General features: G+C 36.3%; 1 long non-coding RNA gene across 1 annotated transcript in view; it reads left to right on the top strand.

Annotated features, from left to right (window-relative positions):
* Nucleotides 1–22,648, top strand: part of LOC311432766 — a 123,657-nt gene extending 101,009 nt beyond the window's left edge. The window contains exons 6-7 of the long non-coding RNA XR_014690302.1: nucleotides 5,379–5,441; nucleotides 22,529–22,648. This is a non-coding gene — a long non-coding RNA (uncharacterized lncRNA). The remainder of the gene's footprint in view (nucleotides 1–5,378; nucleotides 5,442–22,528) is intronic.
* Nucleotides 22,649–24,378: the final 1,730 nt, after the last annotated feature.

Genomic DNA, 24,378 nt, shown 5'->3' with positions numbered 1-24,378 from the left:
CGGCAATTAAAACATCGGGGTGTTATCAGCACTCTTCTCATCCTAAGCCAAAACACAGCATTCCACCAGCTACTAGGAAGAAAATTAATTCTGTTCTAACTGAAACCAGGACAATATTTTTCTGAAATGAGCAGGACTGGCACCCTTGAATGCCAGAGGAAGGGACTGAACATTTTGTTTCACTTATTTGCAGATCTTGCAACTCTAGGAAACATCAAGAATCCTTCAGAAATCTTTAACACATGCTGGTATTTATAGACTGGTAATGTGAGCAAAGTTACTGATCTTTGTCAAAACCACAGAAACACTAATCTGGAAAGTAATAAGTGTAAAGTTAAAGGATGGTAGTGAAAATATTACAATTTGCAAGTTTTTATGAAAAATAAGACATGTAAAACTTGAAATCTGTTTCATCAGATTGCAGCAATGCCTGATAAAAGTAAATATTTTGCCTAATGTAGGCATCTCACTTGTACATATGTATTAATGAAGTTCTTGGTGAAGTCTGTGAGCACCTATATACATTTTCTGTGTAACAGCAGAAGGATGTGGAATACTTTGTAAGGCTCTAGTGGGAATTGCCATCCATCAGTGTAAGCACATACACTGATGCACATACATCTCATTCATCTCTCAACTTTTATAAGCAATTTTATGTTTAATACAAAGTAGTCATCTAGACTTCTACAGTTATAGTTGCCTTCAGAATACTACTAATCCTGTCCTAAAATCCAAACTACAGTATCTAAAATTGTCTGAAGGTGCACATCTCTCCTTCCTTGCCTGGGGAGCCTGAACAACTATTTTAGTCTAGATAGATATCCAGTTTCAAAAGAGAAATTTAGCTCCTGACTTAGGCAGTATCTCCCTTTCTTCATAGGTGCTGTTTCTACAATGATTATGAAGGCATTTTAGAAGCAGTGGTTACTAGACAAAAGTTGAGATCATATATTAATTAGATTGGACATGTTTTGTGTTGATAGATAGTTCACATGTCCTTCAGGGCTTTCTGATCTATTTTAAATCAGGAAGTTTTGAGAAACTGCTCAAATATATGTTAGCTACTTCACCTCCCCACCCGTTTAACAAAATAATAAGGTACATTGTGTCCTAAAATATTCAGCTACACCACACTCTATTTTTAGACTCATGGCTTTCAAACAGAAATTATTTATAGGTTTATTCAGCCACAAAAGAAGGTGAAAGTGTTACAGACAGTATACAGAAGTATGGAAACTATCAAGAAGAAAAGAATGAATAACCTAGTATAGTACTCTGTAAATTAAATTAAAAACTGGCTTGCTGGTAGATCTCCAAATATTACATATGGGAATCCATCATCCTGTGATGTGTTCCTAGGCCAAATATTATTTAATACTTCTGTCAGTTATATGAAAGAAAGTATAAAATAAATGGTTGTAAGACAAAGACTAGTAGAGAAGTTATTAATAAGATAAATAAATAATACACATCAGTGTGAATTATTTGACTAAGAACGACTGAAAATATTATTTTTAATGCTACCAAATAAATAGTCACACATCTGGGAAGAAAAAGCACAGGCCAGTTTTACAATATGTCAGACGATGCTCTGGAAGGTATGAAAGGTCTTCTACCTTTGGGTGAAGACCTGTCTGAACATGACATTTTACCATGATGCAACAAGGAAAGAATTATCCTTGGATAAGAGTATGGAAAATTAAGCAGAAGCAAGAAATGGTATTCTGCAAATGCAATATGCTTTATCTCTGGTGTAATATTAAGTCTCATTCTTTATCTATTAGAGAGATTAGCAAGATGGATAGAACCGGAAGAGCTACAGTGTTGATCCTCTGCCTGATAAGGCTCATGATCCAGATCTGGTTTGCAGATTTAAAAGAAGTGGAAGACGCAATTTGATTGCATCAACCAGTATCTTCATAAGGAAGGTGAAACTGATTCATAAAAAATGGCTTAACCTGCCACCAGTGATGGGGAGAAAGCTAATAGCTTTTATCAAATTTAGAGCGATGAAAGAACTAGGAGTGAGCTACAAATATTCGCAGTGAGAATAAGTAAACAATAGGCTAATATGTGAGTTGCAACAGATTATCCATCAATCGGAATGTTGTAAAATTAAGAGTATGTGTCTTAATAAATGCTTTAATTCAGATGGACACCATGTAGTTGCTGCAGATCTTACCAGATGACTATCTGATACACGTGTCAGATCAGGTCATCACAACTGTTCTTCTAGGCTTCAAATCTAATAATATTTATAAGCATGTTGTAAAGGGTAATATATATCAAGTTACCTTCTCATTAAATGCTCTGTTCTCTGAGTTCTTTGTTTCTTGACCTGTACAATCCTTTGACAAGGTAAAGTCATCATCTCAATTCTTAAATGAAAATGTGTGTTTTTGCAGGCCTTTCATTGTTCATGTTCATCTCTGTGTACTTTTTTCTTCCTACTGTAATAAAGAGTACTGAATTTCTGGAGGGGTAATGAGATCTATTGATGTAGTAACAAAAACTTCTCCAGTATAAGTCCCACAATGAATTCCATAACATGTTTTTTGGGACTAAATTTAAGCACCTCATGCTTTCTTTTGTCCTTATTTCAATGTCAGGTTAGCAAAAAAGCAGTCTCACAGAGGAAAAGGGGGTATCCAGTGGGCTCTACTCTGCCTTTGTGTATAGTAAATTTAGAGTGAGGGATTTTAAAGAAAGGATTTATGCAGTTGTAGAAGAAAGAAAAAAAAAAAGTGACAAAAATGTGTTTCTGCTCTATGATATTAGATTAATGAATCTGCACAAGCTAATTCTCCTGAGACCAAGGTGAAATGCTTTCTTTAATGTCAGTCCCCATAACGAAAACAGTGTGACTCAAAATATGATTAAATAAAGTTCTCATTAGTAACAAGTCAATAAAAGTAGTAGCAAAAGCTCCAGCAGAAGAAACTTCAAGAGTGGTGACATAGATTATTGGATAAATGATAGAAAATAGCATTACTATAATTTAGAGAAAGTTGGGCAGGACTTTTTTAATCATGCAGTGTCTTGTTAAATTCAACAGAGCCTAACCTGTTTGTCTTTTTTTTTTTTTTTTTTTTTTTTTTTTTTTCTCTCTCATTCAGCTCTGGAAGGAGAGAAAAATACTAGTCTCTACAAATTGGCTATAAAGGTGTTTCTCTGAATGTTAGTACAAATATCATGAGCACAAGAGGATGCTCAGATTGTCTGCTCTGTCTTCTGCTCTGCTCTTTTTACATCCTCTGCAACTCTGAAGTTGATAAATAGTGCAGTTGTCCACCTGTACACAGGCAGATTACTGGATAGCAAAAATGAAAGAAGTTCCCTTCAAAGACCATGGGTCACTTAATTTGCTTGCGGTAAATTAAAACAGAGAAATTGTAGTTGAATTTAATGAGTCTGGCTATCTCTGAAGCTCCATGCATTAATGTCACCTGCTATTGTGCATAGTCTGTGCCATGAGACAGGGTTCTGCTTAGCTCAGGGCTCTGGTGATGCATGATGCTGATGACTCCACTTTACAGCACAGACTGGGGATGGGATTGTTACCTTAGGTCTCATCTGCAGTTTTAAAATGATTAAAATTTGGCAATTACTGTTAAAGAGCTTTACAGCACTACTTTCTGGAGAACCTAAAACAGCTACTGAAATACAGCTAGCATCACTCCTTTCTAGTCTTAGATTTTAAACTAAATATTGAAAATGTTTCTGTTCTACCTAGCAGAAATGGATGCTGGTCCAGGACTGTAGCTTATAAGCACTACCATGCTGCAAATCTCATAGTTCCTGATCTGTAGCATGTCCTGGCAGAAACAAGCTAACTCCCAATAAAGAACTCTATAGCATTTTGAAAGGAAAGTAACATGTGAGATTTATTTATTTATTTATTTATTTTGGATACAGGAAGGCAATCCTTCCTTCTCACAAAACATTACATTTTTTCCATTTTTTCATGCATCTCTTTTTTTTGGGTTGCAGCCAAGACTGAAAGCAGAAAATAAAAGTATGTTTACGAGAAAGCTTTACTTGTGATTTTCTATTCAAGTGTGTAACCACAACAACAGGAGTCAATTCAGCTCACCCTAACAACTTGGAGAGTGCTGGTACTAAGCCTCTACATGTTACAAGGGATTCAAACTGCCAGGGAGAAGTAGTGACAGGGTACAAGGTGTAAGAGCAACTCAAAGCAGACAAAAAAGAAGAAAGAAGTGAATGTTTTTTCTCTCTCCTTCTCTTTCTTTTGCTTAGGCAAAACACCTGTATTCCTAACTAGGCTTGAGGAAATAGAGTTGGAATCAAAAGAAGGCAATGTTCAATGTTCAATGTTCAATGGCTTGTTTGCTTGTTATACACTAAAATCTTTACATCCTGCTATTTGATGATTAGGAGCCATGATACAGGAGTATACTAGTGAGTCTAACTCAGACTCTTTCAGGAGACATCCTAAATCTCCATCATCACATGGGTACTCTACAGCTCCTTTGGGTTCCTCAGAGAGCGTGGTGAGTTGGCCTGCAGGAATGTGTGGTAGAGGAGCACTGCCATGGTTGTTACCTGGAAACTTCAGAGGCCTCTGGAGCAGCCGCCAGAGCCACTGAGCAAGCTCTTCACCCCAGTCTCAAGAGGGGTAAGGACCTGTGCATGGAGGAGCATTGATAAAGAAAAAAACAGGCAGAATGGACCAAGAGAATTAGTGTCATAAACACAGAACGGAGTGCCATGGCTGTGAAAGGCGGCACGAGTTTCAGTGACAGTGATCAAGAGAAAGAAAATAAAACAAGCCTCAGGCATCAGTCCTTTGCAGTGCTGAAAAAATTTTTAACAGTTTTGTGTTGTTCAAAGGGTGGTGTAAGCATGAGGGGATGGGGAATTCCACCTTGCTGTGGCTGGAGCTGTGTGAGACGTGTAGGCACCACAAAACACTTGAGTTTTGCCTTTATGTCATTGTTTGGATGAAGTGGGAAGATACTTACACTTGGCTCCTGTTCACCTTCAGTGAGAAACATATTTCTGCAGGCAGCATTTGAAAAAAATGAGGCTCCATTAGATAGCGTTTGGTTTGTGGGAAGATGAGGATGGGGGATGAGGGAAGTGAACAGAATTCAAGGAAAAGCACAAAGGAAAAGCCAGCTGTGGAGACTCTTTATGTTTAATGCTAAAAGGTATTGTGATTCAAAGCATTCAGACACAGTAAAGAATTTGATATCTCAGGAGAAAAAGTGCAGACAAATTGGATACTCAGTCACATCTAAGTGGAAACATATTTTTGTGAGCCATGGTGTTTGTGCACTTCAGTCTTCCTTAGTGACTTCTCTCTCACAGTACCAGCCCATTACCAATGAAAACATGTTCTTTCTTTCTTACAGATACTTGGAAAATTGAAAGGCATGTGTCCAGAAAAATGAAACCTATTTCTAACATTTCTGGAGGTATGTGTGTCCTTATGAAAAGGAAACTGAAGACAAAAGAGAACATCAAATAATGTTTCGAACATTTAAGAATATTGAACACTGAACATTTAAGATTAGATGTCCATTTTGGGAAAGGGATTGAAAATTAGAAATTTGGCTCCACTCTGTATTGAAAAGATGTCATTTTTTAACCTAGATGGTCTAAAGGAGATCAGGTAACTGTTGTTGAGTGAAGGCACATTTTTTTTTTTCCATTTGCTATGGAGTGCAGGATTATAATGACTTTGCAGATTCAGACATTTGAATTTAGGTACATATGTGTGTTCACCTGTAAATTGGGTTTCTGAACCTCTGTTACAGAGGATGGAATTTCAGTCTGCAGTGCATGGAACTTTGTCACTTGTTTGTCTCACCACAAGGAAGATGTCTACACCTCTGAAGCTGAATGGCCCTCACGTCCTCATTGACTGCAAGGGCTCAGGCTAGGTTTCAAACATCAGACATTGGCCTCTTGTGGCATGAAAAAAATAAAATTATGTTTTGCTTGATTTCCAGGTGCTTCTCTAAAATTGAGGCTAGGTCCTTAGGTCTTTGTCAAATCTTCCCTATATATCTGGAAATCTGCCTATCCTATGCCATCTCAAACAGTGTTAGGTGTCTATTTTTCAATATCAAAGTCCACCTGAGAGCACCCACCACTCCCCAGACTGTCATGGTGGCTCTTCCACATTGAAATAAGAATGAATTGTCTGACTTTATGCAGTATTTTTAATTATCTTTCTTCAGCTTTCAGGCTTCTCTGCGTACATAACTGCATTCTCTTTCCTCCTTGCTCTTTCAGCCAAATTCTTGGTAGTGTAGTTTGTTTAAGTTCACTGATGCCAGTGTAACTTTGTTGATTTACACTGGCTGAGGGTTTCCCTTGGTTTGGCAAATTTAATCTAATTTCTGTGATTATTATTGAATTATAGCTTTTACTAAACTTTACAGTGTCATAATGTGGAAACACTGAAAAACAGTACTTTAAAAGAATAATAATCAGTAATTCTGGCTTCGTCTTTTTTTCCAGTTTAAGCCCTGGCCCATAAGTATCCCATTGACAAGAATCTGTTGCAAATGTTTTCATTGTTTTCTCTTTGCTTTGTGGTGAGCTAAGTGTTTCTGAATTTCCTGGGCGGATGCTTCAGACAGTGACATGCTGAATCTGGTTTTATCAGTTTTATTGTGTTTAAACTATTCTAAGTGCAGCTTGAGGTATGTAGCTATATCATTATTATTATAATTATTATTATTACTATTACTATTAAGATTGCTGTCACTCTTTTTATAGCTGTTATTATCAGCATATGGGAACTATGGGAATGTCAGTTCTGTATTGAGCATAGCTTAGCATAACTCCAACCAGTGTAGCCAGGAAGAGCCTTGGTTTTGGTTTAGCTCTGGTTTGTAGGTCTGGTGGTGACACAAATAATGTAGAATTCCATCTGTTGCAGTATTCAGAGAGCTTTTTGTCCAGGGGACAGAGATTTTAGTAACAGGACACATTGCTTTGTTAGTTGAACAAAACACAGAGAGGCTTTCACAACACCTACGTGTTCTTTCTTGTTCCAGAAACTCCTATGACCCAGAAATATTTGTTGCAATGTGAAATGTTCTGTGAGATAATGATAGCTTTGCAGAAATCTGGAAATGCATAGTGGGACAGGAGCTTTTCATGAGCTTATGTTTATAGATGTGTTCAGCATTACTTAATAAAGAATATGACAGACTTTATGACTCCAGGTCTTATGCAGTTCTGTAATGGTCCCTTAGTTTAACAAATGGGAGAGGAAAAGTTTTGAAGTTCAAGAACCACTAATTAAAGGAGCAAACATTGGATATGTTCTGCATAAGGTTTAAAGCACGATCTATGGAGCACTGTTCTGTTGGTTAGCATCACCTCATGTGATTGCCCAAAGGAAAGGTACGACAACCCCACCTCTTTAGGCAGCTCAGTACAGAAGGCACCACTGTGAGCTAGAAACTCTCCAGTCCTATTTGCACAGAGCTGTACTTGCTCCTACAGGTACAGCTCTGTGCCTTCCTTCTGGGAAGATGTGCAGGTTAGCTTGAGCACGTCTGTGTGGCTGAACAGTGCAGCACTCCTCCAGTGTGAGCTGCTGCAAGTGATAACTTTATCAAGGTTGTATGATATAGGAGAGATTTCCAATGGTGTAATGCTAGGCAAACACAGCCATACAGCTCAAGAGCACACAATCTTGCCTTGATGTTCCTGCCATTTACCATCAAAACCAGTGCTTTTAGAGACATTCCCTGTTGATGGTTGAAAGTAGGCCTAAAAGTAGGCAGAATTTTAAAACACATTGCAGTTTTTAAAGGAGTATGTGTTTATATGTATTTAGTTGAGGAAAAAGATCAACTTATATTAAAGATCCCTTCCCAAGTGTCATAAATGACACTTTTTCAAAGCACTTCTTACATACCTTGCAAAAGGTATTCTGCAATCATCTCAGTTCCTCAGTACCTGTAAGCCTAACAATTGCTCATTTTTTTCTGGGCTATAGGAAAAGCTAACTCAAAAGCTAACTCTTCACAATCCTCAGATATAAAGCACTGTGTAAACATGTGCTATTAACTACAGCTATTTGTTATGCAAGGCAGGGCTGGGAATTGTTCCAGAACCAAATCAATTGCACTCCACAGTTTTGATTCTGTGATATGTAGCTATTGGTTTCAAGGCTACCTCTGGGCTTTCTAAATGGCCTTGGTCAAATATTTACATCATGTCCATTAATCTTTCTGTCTGTCTTCATAATTAATTGAAAAATTATTTCCCTATATTGCAACCTGTTCTTGTCCCCAACAGTTTAGGTACTTGGCAGAACAGAATGATAATCAAAATCAGTTATCAGCAAATGTTACTTCCATCATCTTCTCTGTATTGCTGGCCAAGGTTAGAGCACTCAGCTATTTTAAAAGTGTTATCTTAGCTGTAAGCTCCAGAGCCAGATTAGTGTGAATCAATATCTGTTCAAGATCCCTGCAGTTGTTCTTATGCTAATTCTTTTTGGGGTGAGAGAGTAAAGAGTAGGGTGGTAATCATCAACAGGACCAGGACTTCCCAGGTTGTGGGCAGGTGTTACTGCAGCTCTCTAAGCAGAGATGATACTGTGAGATTAAAATGCCAAACTTTAACAACAGAGACATAAACAGGCCAAAGTTGTATCAAGATACCTGGTGTTTTTCTTAAAGATTCTGAGGTTGAAGTCACCATTGGCTTTGTGCTTAGTTTTGATAATTTAGATCATGCAATCAAGGAACTTGTGTGGTCCAACACTATGAATGAACTCTAATTTGAGTGAAACAATTCTAACATTCTTGTCTGCTTTTCACACAGGCAGGAAAAGGAGCTCCTTTTTCCTTCATTATGAGATAACTAATTTGCCTACATAAGTTTGTAGAAGAGTGTGCTCTCTGTCTTAGCTAGCTCACCTGTTAGACTGTTAATCCTTGAGCACTATTATGGCACTTGTACGCTCGCCCCTGAAGAGCTTTGGGAATGCTATCAATCCCATATGAAAGCCTATTTAATTTTCCCATGCACAGACTCAGCAACTCTGAATCTACAGCACATGCATGGCAATTGATCTCAGCATAAATAGTATTATAAAGCTCAGTACTGGGTACAAGATGAGAATCTGAACTGGAACAGAATTCCCTTTACCACAGATGTTTTGTTGGGCCATGCTTATGACTGTGCTACAGAAACAAGTCTTGTTTATCATTCTTGGGTTATATAAGAATTTTTAAAAATTCATATTTGATAAAATTTTCCATCTATATTATTGTTCTCATATCTAATACCTTAGCTGACCAAATAAATATATATTTAACTCTGCCTGAATTCTTCCTCTGACTGAAATCTTGAGATTGGATCAACTCTCAGAAATAGAATTCATTGTATTGAAAAATTGACTTAGCATCTCCAGGTCATTAATTATTTTGTGAGCTTATTGTTAGCTAGTTCAATTACTGACTACAGAAAGTTCCTAATTACTTAATCAGGAAGGCCAACATTCAAAATGAAAGATAAGAGTGCAAGAAAGATGACCTCTAAAAGCTGTTAATCAACTGTAGACATTGACATATGTGCTGCTGTGAACTTGGCAAACTATGATATGTGCGCTGATGATCATAAAGATAATAAGGTTTGTTGCTCATTTAAGTTAAAATGACAAGAACAGACTTGGTTCAAATGAAATGTTAGCTATAAAATTCTGAACATGTGAGAATGACTCCATAGAAATGATAGTTCTGAACTTGGTGTTCCTATTTTTAGAGAATTGACTGATTCTGGTCACTTGCAGAAGAACTTTATGTAGGTGGTGTTGCCAACTCATTTGATTTTTCTTGCCAGTTTCTGAGTATTATTTTATTTTTATTTTTTAATAACACCCTGTGGTAAATGCTGAGATGTAGCTCTTGTTAGCAAAGACAGTTTCTAGCCATTCTCTTATGGAGAAATTTTGAAGTATTCATCCAAATTCATGCCACTAACTAAGAATACAGAACAGAAATAAAATGTCATTGCCATTAAACTACACCAAAATATGAATATTTAATCATGTCTTTTTGCAATTTCTTGATCAGATATGATCTTAAGCTTTTCTTCTGTAAGCATCTCAACAAGTCTTTCATTGGTTCTCAAGTCTGACTTTTTTCTCTTTCATGGCATTTTCTATGGATGTCAATATTTACAAATCACACCAGAAAGCTCATATCTTTTATGTTGTTGGTGGTGTGCTGTTATACCCAAAGCACTGACATCAAAACATTTGTGAAGAAACATGGTTTAAGAAAAGACAACAACAACAAAAGGTAGTTTCATGCCCCAGCTGTCCACCTTTATCATAATCTGTCTTCCCTTATGAATTTTGAAAGATGTAGGCCTCAGAAGTATGAGGTGATCACTGACAACATGACTGTCAGTAGTTTCAACTTTCAATGAAGTAATCAAAAGCTTCTACGTATTAGATTATGATATAAATTATTAGACATCTGAAGACCTGTAAATATCCCTGTCATTGACTCTTTTAGGAAGATTTAAAAATATTTATTACTTTGCTGATGAGGAAGAACAGCTTTAAATTCGGTCTACTAAGCTCTTTTTAAAGTAAATTATACAATGAAATAAACTGTACCACCTGTTCAGATACCTGCTGTGCTCTCTGGTAGTTTTGTCAGATATTACATATGGCTTTCCATAGCTGAAGTTTTGTGTGATTGAGCTGTGACTGAAAAGTGTATTAACACAGAAGAATGGAGAGAAAAAGGTGCTGAAGTGTTAGAAAAGTCTCTTTTCTTTGTATTCATTCTTTGTATTGAAAGCTGTTTGCTTTCCTGATTATATTTTTGTAAATAACTTAGCATCCTTTTGAAAAAGGAAGATGAATTATCTTGTGACTTGCAGAAATTAATAATCAAACTCTCACTGAAAAGTCTTTGTTAGTGGGGACACTAGAGCAAAGGGGAACCAAAAAAGACTTTCAGGTTGAGGCTTCAGAATTTCCTCCTGTTGTTGGTTCTCTCGAGGCAGTGAAGTTATCATGCAACCAGTGCAGGTCAAGGTCTAAATGGCATATTGTTACCTCAGGTGTTCTTATGTACTAAAAGACAAACCAAGCAAAAAACAAAACCAAAATGACTATCATAGGGAATTTGTTTAATCTGAATGGCAATGGAATTTGTTTCTTTAAAAGTGAAATTATCTGATCAGAAGCCAACATATCAAAAGAGTGAAAAAATTACTTTTTATAGATTGCTGAATAAATATATAAGTTGATATACCGAAATATAAATACATAAAAGGAAAACAATTCTGCCATTACAGTAGGCACCACAGAGCCTGTCAAAAAGATGAGACCAAAATAAGCTAAATATTTTTTTCTTTAAGACTCAAAAAAGGGGTTTATTGCAATTTAATGTTTGTGATTAATGAGGTAGAAAACAGATGCTCTATCAGTTAAGTAAAGATAATATCATCACCATTCAGAGTTAGGAATAGTTTGTTATTTCACAAAAGCTTCATGCCCTTCTGGCCTTGCTTAGGAACTTGGCAGGATATGAAATGAAGATGAATGATAGTTTAAACAGAGTTCACCCTTCCTCACAAGAGCTTATTAGTATAATAGGAATACAAAACATAGGCTTGCAATATTATTAATGTGCAGCACCTCCTGTAATATGCTTTTTTTTTTTTTTTTTTTTTGAATAATTGATTAAGAACAAGTAGGACAGATCTCATTATCAAGGACTATTGTTTTTTTTTTTTATTTTATTTTTTTTTTTTTCTGCTCACAGGCTGTTGCTAAATCATTTTCCAATTATGTAATAATGTTATGAGTATAGGACAGATCTGGATGGAAATCTTAATAATTCAATGAACACTGCAGTTTTTTTCAAAGTGGAGGAAGACAAGAAGGTAAAGTGGAACCAGCACAGGATGGCTGATATAAGTAAGACTATGGACAAGCAGCCTTTAAAAGGAAGAAACATGGAAATGTTTATATTTTTAAGGTGGAGTATTAAGCATCTATTTTTTGTTTATTCCTTTACTTTGAGAAGGTGCAGCACACAGATCCTCTCACTGAGAATTTTTAAGACCAGAAACACGGTTTTGTTTTAACGGCCAGATAGCGTTACTGCCTGAACACTCGATGCTGTGGAAACAAACAAAGAAAACACCCTTGCAGTTAATCAAATATACTAAGAAAGGGAATAGCTTAATCTATAATTGCAGCCTAGAAACCTGGTTATTGATCCTTACAGAGTATATAAAAAGTCCCTGAGCATCACTAATACCTCTATTGTATTTTGGCAACACCTTTTAGCCCAGAATCTCTAAACATCTGGAGAAAATGAAAGGATTTCACTGTTTAAATCTCAAGATTATTTTCATGTTGCTGAAGACAAACATTACACAGCAGGAGATGCAATTAATTTCAACTTAAGTTTGCTTTCCAGAAGTTTACAATTTATTATCCAGTCTTCTCTGTGAGTAGAGGGTAATTTAGATGATCTGCTTTGGATCCCTTTCTTCAGATGGAAGTGAATCTCACTGATGGTGGAGTGAATCTCACTCCAGAGATGCATTTTGTGGTATTGAGGGATCCCATCGCATAGTTGTAGTCTGACTAGTTAACTTTCAGATTCCCAAAAAGAGGTGAAGCCAGGAGGAATATTCTCTGCTGTTGAGGAACTTTTAATCTCATATTTTGTAGGCTATTAATCGTAAAAAGATTTTGGATATCGAAGAAGCAGAGTATCCATAGTTGTAGGTTTCAATAACCATGGAAAAACATTGAAAACAAACAAACAAACCCTTAGATGGGAAACTTTATTCATCATATCTTCTAGAAGTGCAATAAAGTAGATCAATAAAGAGTTCTCAGAATTTTTAGCTGTAGTTTTTTCTATGGATTACGTAACAAACTTTTGAAAATTATTTGTTTTATTCTTTAATTCGTAACAATAATTACTTATCTGTATTTTGTTAATTCCAATTCCACATTTATTTACAGCCATTAGTAACTTTTTTTTTTGTTTGTATAACAGATCCTTATAGCTCTTCTCCATAAAAGAACATACCATCAAACTGGTGAAAAGTGTTTTGGATTAAATGAAACATTGAAATTTTTCCCCGTGCTTCTTTAACCCCATTAAAAATTCAGCTTAATAAAGAAATGAAAAATATTATCTAATATTGAAACAGAAAGATTTCATTTTAAAAATGCTGAAACAAAGTGCAGAGTAAAACAATAGTGGAAAAGAATGGAATGGGTCTCTAGCTTTCTAGCTCTCAGACCTTTTTGTTATCTAACGATATAGCAAGCAGAGTCTGGTGACTGTTCTAGTAGTGTAGCAGTTTGTGACAACTAGTTATTTCCTGTTCATTAGCATCTAAGTGCTGCAAGACAACTTGGAACAGCAAGTTTTAGATCTGACAGGACTCCTGGCTGCTCCGAGATTCCACAGTTTCTCCTGACTGTTCCAAAACAGTTCCAAAATCCACAAACTAGTGAAAGTACATGCAGTGAAGGTAGTTTGAAGTAAGAGCCTGAATAGAGTAAGAATGTATTAGACAGGCATTGTTGCATATTTAGATGAAGGATAGCCAAATTCTTCTTACACCACCTACTGTCTCCTCACCATTCATTAGCTCTTGAAATGAAGTAGTTATAAGCTCATTCATAGAACTTTGGCTTTATAATGTGAAGAACAAACAGGCCTGTAGACCTCTGCCTAACAGAGAAAATCTTGTTGTAAAACATATGCACAAATAACTAACAGCAACACTGTCTACCACTTGGGAAACACTCATAACTGAGAGATCATTTTTTCTGCACTTGAAGCAATGTGATTTTCAAATGACTCACCATTAAAGATAACTCCAGAGAAGAGAGCAGAAATAAACCAAACCAAACTAAAATACAACACTCCCCCTGCCCACCCTGAAAGATACAATGTGCCAGCATAGGTAGTGCATTATTTAGACTGCATTATTATTATTATTTTTTAAGGGCTTCATTTTTTTCCCCTCAAATTCCTTTCCTATCTCTAAGATGACACAGTAACTTGCAGCAGCTACACTTGAGCTTACTGTTGAGTGACCTGACAGGTGGAATTTATAGCAAAGACATTTAACTTCAATTTTTAAGACTGCAAGATACACACGTCCACTAAGTTTATGGCTAGACTAGTGTTAATTTTGACAATGTATTTTTTTTCTCATTATTGTTCATATATATATATATATATATGAACAATAATGAACAATATATATATATATATTTATATTTTTTTCCCCCCAGGGAAATATTTTGAGGAATAGAAGCTTTTTTTTTATTTTTTATTTATTTTTTATTTTTTTTTTTCTCTTCTGTTTTACAATAATCTTCTAAACTGTGCATCATAAAGGATCTGTCTCCCTTGCAGTGATTATCTTGCTTGGATACTTGTATCAGGTGTAGTGATCAGGGCAGGCAAATAGCTCAGAATAGTTAACCAGTTCTCAGGCAGTTTTTACAACCCTGCTGAGCACTATATTGCTGCAATTATTTTTGTGCTAAAACCAAAGATAATTTAAATATCTGCACAGGTATGTAGCTGTTCTGAATGCATTACAGCATACACTAAGTAGTGTAGTGCAGAAATTAGTCTGCAGAAAGATTAAGTGACTTGAAGTCACCACTGTGTCTGAAAACCACGTTATGTGCAACAAAAACACATCACAAACAGAACATGATGCAGAATGTGTATGAACTAGCTTTTCTATCACTTCATCACCGAAATAAGGATGTGGTAGCCACTGTGACCATAGACCTTTAGCTGATGGCAAGTATACCCTCAAATTTTTGTCACCAAGCCATTGCTACAACACTGAGATAAGATTAAAACTGTCTCAAATCTGCCTGGATATTCTGCCTTCACACCTGCAACACTGGAGAACTGTCTAAGTAATGATTAATCATATCTGACTGGGGAACAGAAACCCTTTTGAGTCTCCTGTGTTCTATGTGTTCAGTCTTGTCCAAAATTCTTTCTTCCTAGATGAGTCATGAAGACTGGGATTCTGTAGTTGGGGAAAAAGTAGAGCTGTGATGAGGAACTACAGAACACAAGGTTGGTCTTTGAGGTGTGGAAAGACATTTGGGTAGAGGTTCTCTGTGGGGAAAATAGGAAATGTGAATAACAATGACAAGGAAGATAATTACCTGAAATCACAGGTATTGGACTACCAGTGTGTGAAGGCAGGAGTCTTGGGGCTAGGACTGTAAGAAGAATAAAAGTAGGACACTGAGGCTGTGAGTTTGGAAGCCTTCTTCCAACACCACCTGGTGTCTGTAGTAGTCTACATGCCTATCACTGTAAAAAACAAACAAACAAACAAACAAACAAAAAAACAACTACAAGGAAATACTGAATAAAACATATCTTAACACTGTGTGGCTCTTTGAAGTTGTGTATTTATTTTACTGGCTTTTGGTCTGCTGAAGCTCTACCACAGGAGAAGGGCCAAAAATAAAGAACTGCATAGGCCACAAGATAGGCACAGTACTCGTACTGATACTTGTGAAAGGATACAAATACATGAAAATACTTATATACTAATAGTTATACTCAGATTATGGTGGCATCTGATCTCTTGGATAAATCAGGATAAAAGTGAATGAATAATGTACCTGAACAGGACAAGCCAGATGGTGTTTGTGATCTTGGTCTTGTTTGAAACTGGAATTTATTTCATTAAATACATTACAATTTTTTCATTTTGCTTAAACAAATAATTAGCATTTCAGCAACACAGATGAGTTACTTAAAATAGCTGTAAAAATATTTACAGACATTTACATATTGTTTCTTTCTCTTTCTCTTACTGTTCAGGTAGCAGAATTTTCCCTATAAAAACACACAAAAATCTTGGAATACAGAATTGTGTATATAAATACATACATATATGTATGATATGGTCTAGAGGATTTTTTTTTTATAAAACATTCACAAGAAAATATTTTTCTTTGTCATGTTTTTAATCAAACACTGTCACAAGGTTCATACCTTGCCCTACCTAGCAGCAAGAGCAGCTTGTTAATATATTAATTATTTTATTTATTTTTTAATTATTATTACTTTTATTTATTTATTTATTTATTTTTTGCTGGTAATACCAATTTTCCAAATATATGTTGTTCTGGTTTGCTTTAAGCAAGGCAGCCTTATTTTATTTTTCAATTGAGAACACATTTTAAAAAGTTCAGTAATGGGATTCTTTATTTTTAATATTATTGTAGCTCTTATAAACTTCAGTCAGGTCGAATGCTGTGTGAATCTTGTTATTTCAGAAATATAGAACATGAGATAGGCTGTTGCCTTAAATTTGTAGTTTTATTGGTAAGGGGTTTCACCCCCCTGTATGTTACTTTTCAATGAAGATAGGCTCTCTCCTCCTATGAACTTTAATATCATGTTATCACATACAATAGTGGAATTTTCTATGTATTCATAATTTGGCTGCTCAACACTGTTATTGCTCCATGAATTTCAGTACTACCATATTCTAAGCTTGCCAAGGAGCATGACTTCATCTCCAACAGGGTGTGTTAACTGTTTGCACCAGGGTCCCAAGCAGACAATAGAAGACCTGAGGGAGAGCAAAACACAATAAAATATAAAGACGCATTTAGGATAAAAGGATAAAAAAGCAGGGCTATGATTAGTTTTGTTTGTAGGCTGGTCACATTACGAGTTTTGTGGTAATTAAGGAGTTAAGTTAAAAAAAAAAAAAAAAAAAAGGTGAAACTTCTTATCCAGGTGTAGATACAGGAATATTTTAATGAGGCAGAGAGCAGAGAAAACAGTCTGTGGTGATTCTTTGTACTCCTTTTCCCCCTTTCCCTGTAACTTTTCCCCAAGACAGCTTATTTCAGAAGGTCCAAGAATCCCAGGCATTTTCTCCAGTACTGCAGAAGCCTCTAAATGAAGAAAAGCCTGGTTAATCCATAATAATGGCAGGCCTGTTTATTGATCTCATAAATTGCACTTTACTTGACCTGTCAAGAAGGCAGCATTCTCAGCATGTGCTTTCCTGCTCCTCTCTGAGCCTCTCTTTACCTCGGGCAGATTGCTTCCCCCAGCCTCTCCCCATCTGCTGGCAGCTGTTGTGAGCCCTGATCTAAATTCATTAACCTTCCTCCAAACAATCTATTTGAGTTCATCCTTGAGAAAGTAGAGAAGGAATGCTCACTACTGATTTTTCTCCCCTGACTTTTGTAATGCACCCATGCCCCAACTGCATACCCATGTTTCTGAAAGGAGGAAAATTAAAACCGAAATCAATAGTAATCAAAATCATACCACAAACTAGGATTTCCTAATTTGTAATGCTCTGATTCTTAGGCAGTGTTAACACTGCCTAAGCAAAATACCAAGCAAAATCTGCACACTGATCTGAGTGGTGGCGGAGTAATCAATGACATATATTCATAAGAAACAATCAATGAGGAAGCCAGTGCTTAATAGAAAACACTATTTAGTGTCAATTACTGATTATGCATTATCTCTACCTGAACAATAACCTGAGGTGCAGCATTATTGTTGCCATACAAATGCCATAAGTGACTCTTGTCTTGACTCCAAAGTGACTCTTGTGAAGACAGAAAGCTCCATTTTGGTTGAAATGGGTTACAGACAAGTACATACCTCAGATGTTGGTGTTTCTATACAAGGTTACTCCATTCTACCCAGAGCAATGCATTCTTGCTCTTTGGAAGTGCATTGCTGGATACCTTTTAAGAATACCTTTTAAGGGGATACCTTTTTTTCTTCAAAAAAGATGTGTCTTATCAGGGCAGTGTCTGATATGAATATGTGAAAACTACAGTAAACAAAAAGTAATGAATTTTTAAAAGGAAAGATTGGCATTTAAATGGTTGATTCCTTTTATGAACAAATAGAGCTAAGTCCCAGCTCACATTTACATTTGTTGAGGTTGTTAATCACAGGTGTCTTGTGATGCACTGGAAACCTTCTCCGATTGTGTTGTCAGTCTAAGAAAGAATACACAATCTGGAATTGAAGTGTAAGCCTGAGATAGAGTGACTGTGTCTTTTCACTGGAAACAAAGTGAGAAGAGATGCTTAGCTTAGGTGAAGCACCCAGTTTCTGAGTTGCTATAGATTGGTGTACAAAAATCCCAGGTAAAAGGTGCTGAAGGGGCTGAACTGAAAGTTTTGAAAATGTAGTTCTGCTTTCACTTGAATAAACCTTAATTAGCTATTTCCAAATGTTGCCTTATATTGACAACAAGGAAAAAGGCATGGCTGACAAATTATAAAAAGCAAGTTCAGGTAAATGATTATGCTAAGTCCAGGTCAGATGTATGTTCTGCCAGCTCTTTAGGGTTGTAAGACCATAAGTGGCATTGAAGTTTTTGAAAATAATAAAAGAGGATCAGGCCACTCACTACTCTTTCTCTATACTTAATACTATTACTGTAAAAATATGCACATCTTACAAAATAACCTAAAAGTCTGTCTTGCATTTCAGGAGTTGGAGATTATCTTGTGCTTGATGTTTGCCTGGGCCATTAAAATTTTTTAGCAGACTGATGAGTTGGAAAACCATTGGAAAACCAAAAGTACAATAAAAATGCAGCTTATGTATTTTTTTTCCATAGCCTTAATAATGTTGTTATTAATATATTCAAATTAGTGTCGAAACATTCCCTGTCCCTGGATCTGAGAAAGCACTTTAGGACACAATGTCTCAAAGGCTGTGAAAATTTGAAGGCATGCCATTTGTATGAACGCCATCTTTATATTTTTCTCTGTGTAGAAGATAGTGGTGAATTACGGCATTTTGCTACAGCAGATGATAGGAGATAGAATAGTTTTGAATTAGTTCGATTTGTACTGTGAATAGAATAGAAAAAATTATTTCAGTGGGAGCTGGATCAGATCAAATGGCTCTGGCTTTCCCTCTTCTTTCCCCATTCAGATGTCTCCTCATCTTCAGACGTCTTCTTCTGATGTCTCTTGGATCAGTGCATAGTTTTATGATATGGTAGCAGCAGGATGTCAGTGGGGATATGGAAACAGAGTTCACTCCATTTTTCAGTTCCTGGCTGGTCTGCAATGCCTTTATCTCCAGGGGACTTTTAAAGGCAGTCCAATCTGTAATGTCATGGACATGGATTCATTCTTCCACTGCCAAAGGGCAGTAGTGCTAGAACATTAAAAGCCCAGTGAAGAAAAGCTGTTCAATTCCTGGCATTTCTCAGGAGAAGCCAAGTGTATACTAAGGAAGTTGTAAGAGGCAATGTAGTTGCTGGAGGACATAGACTTACCTTTCCAAAAAACAGTCTCAGGCAATGTCAGTTGACAGGTTCTCTGAGTTTGCTACAGGAGGGGGAGTTCTTGGAATACAAATTCAAGGATCGATTTGAGTGACCCTAGGTTAGAATAGTTCAGAAATTGTTTGTGCTTACTGAAACTGTGCCTGAAAAATTCCCTTATTTCCAATAAATTACTGTACAAGGCCTGGTTTAATGGTCAGCTGGTATAAAGCAATATTATTGCAGTTAAAAACAACATATTGTTTTTCAGTGTTAGAAAAATAACCCCCCATTGCTTTCTTAGCTCATTTTTAATCTTTGGTAAAGAGCACCTGATTGATAGGAATGTAATGATAATCCAATTCCTTCACTTAACGAGCCAAAGAGAACATTCAGCTAAATCAGCCTGTGTTACTGACACCCAGAGAATGGGCTGGAATGCCTGCCAGAAGTTATTGAGCTGGAGAGAATTTTAAATGAATGAATTGGGCATGACTCATGTCTTTCCATAGAGCAACTGTGGGCGCTAGCTGCTGAAGTACTTGAGAAATCAACAAGGGCCCCTTTTGAGGGAGCCAGGGGGAGAATTTCATAACTGTCTTGGATCTGGAGTTCTGCTATGCATCTGGTCTAATAATACTGTACAACAGCAAAGATTATTTAAAGACAAACAGCTTCAGTTTGTAAATAACTCAAATACCAACAAACTTGGGTGGTGAAGGGTGGCAGAGTGTTAATTGGTCTGGAAGCAGTATAAATACTTTCTGCATTTATCTCACTTACAAATGTTCACTGGTGATATGTTATCAGTAATTTATGATGTGCCATGACAAACGCTTACATTTCTGACAAAAATAGCAATTAGTTAGAGGAATGAGGATTCTCCTTGAATGCTTTCAGCAAGTTGTAGGGGGGATTTCTTTCCTTCCATGCATGAAATGATAGTAAAAAACATTCAAATTTGGCAGTTTACGCTGTTGTCTGAATCTGGTCTGGATTTATGCTATTCTAAAGACATTATGCTTGCTTATATAAAGATATTACTATAAATTATCTGCATGTTTAGTGCATACATTAATATGTAATCGTGGTGATAAATACAAAAGAAACTAATCAGTTGGCTAATGCACTTTCTTAACCCTTGATGCAGACATTGTTGCTTATTTGGTCTTGTTTTCTTCACAGACCTGGTAGTTGTTACCAAAGGATATTTTCTGATGGGGGAGTAAAATGTACATCAAAACTATTAAGCACTACCCCTAGGATGCCTCTCAGGCACAGGGAAGCAAACAAAGTCCAATTTGTTACTGCATCACACTGCAGATAGGTACTCCACTATGTCTTCACTTTCATCCTCAGGGAAAAGGAGTTGCTGACTAGGAGTGAGAAAAGTCAAATGCTTTCTGAAGCTGGTGAGTGCTATGGATACATAAGACCCCTGTGATCTAAGTGGTTTGAGAGCTGGAATAGAAATACCATACTATCTAGGCATCTCTGACACATTTTGATTTTCCTGCCAGCGTCAATTCTCTATTGCATAAGTGGAGTGGTTTCAGTGTCATGTCTTTAAGTGCATTTTACTTGTGTGATTCAGTGAACTTCAGTAGTCTTTGTTTTAAAAAAGAAGAGTTTAATTAATTCTTGATGATTTAGAAGATTCTGAATTCAGAGAGAACTGCAAAATAGTGATGTTAAATTCTGGTTGAATTCCTATCACTAAGAGACAGTGTTGATGAAGATTCAAGTCAAAAGCAATTCAATTCCATACATTTCTTCTCGGTAAGAGAGCTGAAGAATAGAGTAACAAACTTTGTAAACAGCCACACATTCAAAGATGGTTGAAGCCAACCAAAAGGCATTACTCAACGGGACCAGTAGATTAAAAACACTTCATCAGATGGTACCTTGTAAGCAACATGATGTCAGAGCAGTGAGTCTAATAAGGGATATTTGCAGACTGATGTCAGAAAAATAGTGATACATAGAAAATATAGGAGCTCTTTGAGGAAGGAAAGCATCTCCAGAGATAAGGTCCCAGCAATGCAATCAGGAGAAGGAGGGAGTGTATGAACATGATGGCATGAGATTGCCATTTATGGTGTTTACTTATCATCTAGTGCAAGCAGGCAACCTGTTTGGGGTGAGAAAATATTGGGGATAATTGTAAAAGACAGAAAGCAGACTTCTTTCCTACTTTGGAGGGAGTGGTATGATTCTAGGGCACTTTTGTATCTCTGTAGGCTTACTGTGTGAGGTAACTAAAGTCCCAAGTGATGGTGTTCATTGCCTGTGGCTCTGGGAAGGAAAGTGATTGGAATGATACTTCCACCAGGGAAGTATGAAATAGGATTGTTTGGATCTGCTGGGTAATCCTTGGTGACTCTTTAGAAACATTGAAACTGAAATGGAACAATGTCACTTAACATTAAAGGGCAAGTAAATCTTATACTCCAAGTAAAAGCACAGAATTTGGTCAGTATGCCCAGTCAACACAGACTGAATTCACTGATCAGTTACGGAAACAGTTCTGATTTTAGACAGATACTCTATTTTGATAGGGATATATTTTAGACTCTTATTGAAACCTCTTACTCATGACCTGCATAATAATTCCGTCATACAATCTCCCATACTCACTGTAACGTTTTCCATTAGACCCAGAAGAAATAGATCACACACAAATGCCTGCAGATCATATTGGGAATAATAATTGTAATGGATTTTTTTTTTTAATTACTATTATTATTTTTTCCCCTGGATTTTTTCTCATTCCAAGAACTGAAGCTGTTTCTTTAGTTCTTAGAGAGTGGGTGACTGTCTTGCTTTGAGGGTGAAGAAAATATTGCAGCAATGCTGTGCTACAGCAGTGTGAATTGCTGGGCTTTCCTCTTCAGGAACCATGATTGACTTGGAGAATTCTGCTTTTCTTTTGTGAAACTGCTGTTATCTCCCGACCCCTGTCCTCAGACAGGTGAGCTGTAATGTCTTTGGCAGTGAATAAAAATGATCCATGGTTAACAAATAGGAAAATAACTTTCAATCTGAGGAGATGCAACTAACAGTTGAAAAATCATCACAACAAATTATCTAATTTTTCAGTTAAAATAATCAGTAAATTTATTTTGCTTCTGGAAAAAAACAAACCTCCCCCAGATCCTCTCTTTCAAAGTTTTTTTTTTTTTTTTTTTTTTTTTTTTTTTTTTTTTTTTTATAGAAGAGATGGCCAATTCCTTTAGACCACTTTTGAACAGCAAATCTTGGTTCCCAAACCTGCTCAGATGTGGAAGCTCTGAGACACAGAAAAGCCTTACATGGTTCATGGACCTGGACTGTCTGCTGGAAGAGCTGCCAGGAATGATAAAAATGATAATAAATTTGCTTTTACTGCTCGTCTCTGTTGTAGTAAATTTGTCCCGTATCTTTACACAAAAATGTGTACTGACCCTTTTTACAAACCCCTAAGGAGAAATTTGTGCACAAAAGTAACATTCTCTTTCTCTTCACTTCTGTTTGTGGTGTCTTTTTATAATTTGTGGAAGGTGTCCAACAGGTTGGAAAATGCATTGGAAATCTAATCCAGACATGTCAATGCAACACTGGTGTTAGTTTAAACAAAAACTAAGCAAGTTTTCCCCTTTGCAAAGCAATGCCTCCAAAAATACTTCTCTGATTCAGAGATTTATTTATTTTTGGTCCTGACTTAACTCCTTCTGTATGAGAAAACAAGGTTATATTTACATGGCATAATACTTGCACTTATTCACACAAAAATATTTTATATTTCTCTAACATAAGGAGAAGGTTTGATCAGAAGTGTAATAATTTCTAACACGTTTGGCCCAAATCTTTGACAGTTTATAATGAAGTTAGCACAATAACACTTGTTTCTAGTAGTGCAAAATTTGAACTATAGTGGATGAACCATGTCCAGTGGCAAAGGGAATGTTATCATTTCACTATTAATTTAATTTAATTTAATTTTAATTAGCCAGTTATAGGGAGTATGCGGTACTTTTGGAGAACCATTTTGTGTTTTTTTTCCAGGAATTATTATAACTATTATATTAGTGTGTGTGTGATACATTTGCCTCAGGACTTCTTGCTCTTTGAGAATTTTTTCATAATTTGACATAAATTGACTTTTTTTTTTTTTTTATTAATGAATACAAAATTCCCTCAAGATTAGTTAATATAACTGTCTTGAGTCACAAAACTCAGACCACACTTCGATTTTTGGAGAGTTTAGGTTCCATGATAGGTTTTAGTAAATATAAGGTAGAATATGTCATCCACAGAAAATGCTGGATGTGGATTAAGAAAAATATCCATAATCTATGGCATAATTTTACAAAAAAATACATGTTCACATGCATACAATATTATATTTATATTGACTGATTTCAGTTTGTGTGGTCCGGCATGGCTGTATATGTTGAATATATGTTAAAAGAATTTAACTGACTCATTGAGAATCGATTCAAAGTGGAGCGCTGTCCCCCCCAGTTCTGTCAGTGACACCATCATCCATGTCATACAATGGACTTGAAGTCCAAACTGATTTTTCCCTCTACTTTTCTTGAAGATATGTGTATTTAAAAGAGGAAAAACAGCAACAACAAAACCAACATAAGTTTTTTTTTTTTTTTTTCCCCCACAGAATGTATTCCTGTTAAATGAAAATGCTGAGTATATTTTATTGATGAAAAAAAGAGAAGTGGATTGGTAGGATGAAGCTATTGGTCAAGTGTTTATCTAAAAAAAAAAAAAGAAAAAAAAGAGCATAGCATTTCCTCACTGAAACAGAAGTTGCAGTTATATATGTGTAAATGTTAACTAATGGGTCCTTTCAGGAAGGGTTTCATGACATTATCAAACCTTGGGAAGGAGCTCATGCTAGAGGCAAGCTGCAGAAGTGCCCTGTGTGCCCTCTGCTCACAAAACAGACACCTTTGCTTTCCAAGCTTAGCCCTACTGGTGAGCAGCAAAGTCCTTCACCACTGAGGCCAAGGAGCACTTAAGCTGTGCAGCGCTTCATGGGAAATACCCACAGTGCCAGCTCCTTGT

The sequence above is a fragment of the Aythya ferina genome (assembly GCF_964211825.1).
Source record: "Aythya ferina genome assembly, chromosome: 2".
NCBI lineage: Eukaryota > Metazoa > Chordata > Aves > Anseriformes > Anatidae > Aythya > Aythya ferina.
The sequence above is the reverse complement of the archived record's forward strand: the minus strand, read 5'-3'. Positions and strand labels throughout refer to the sequence as shown.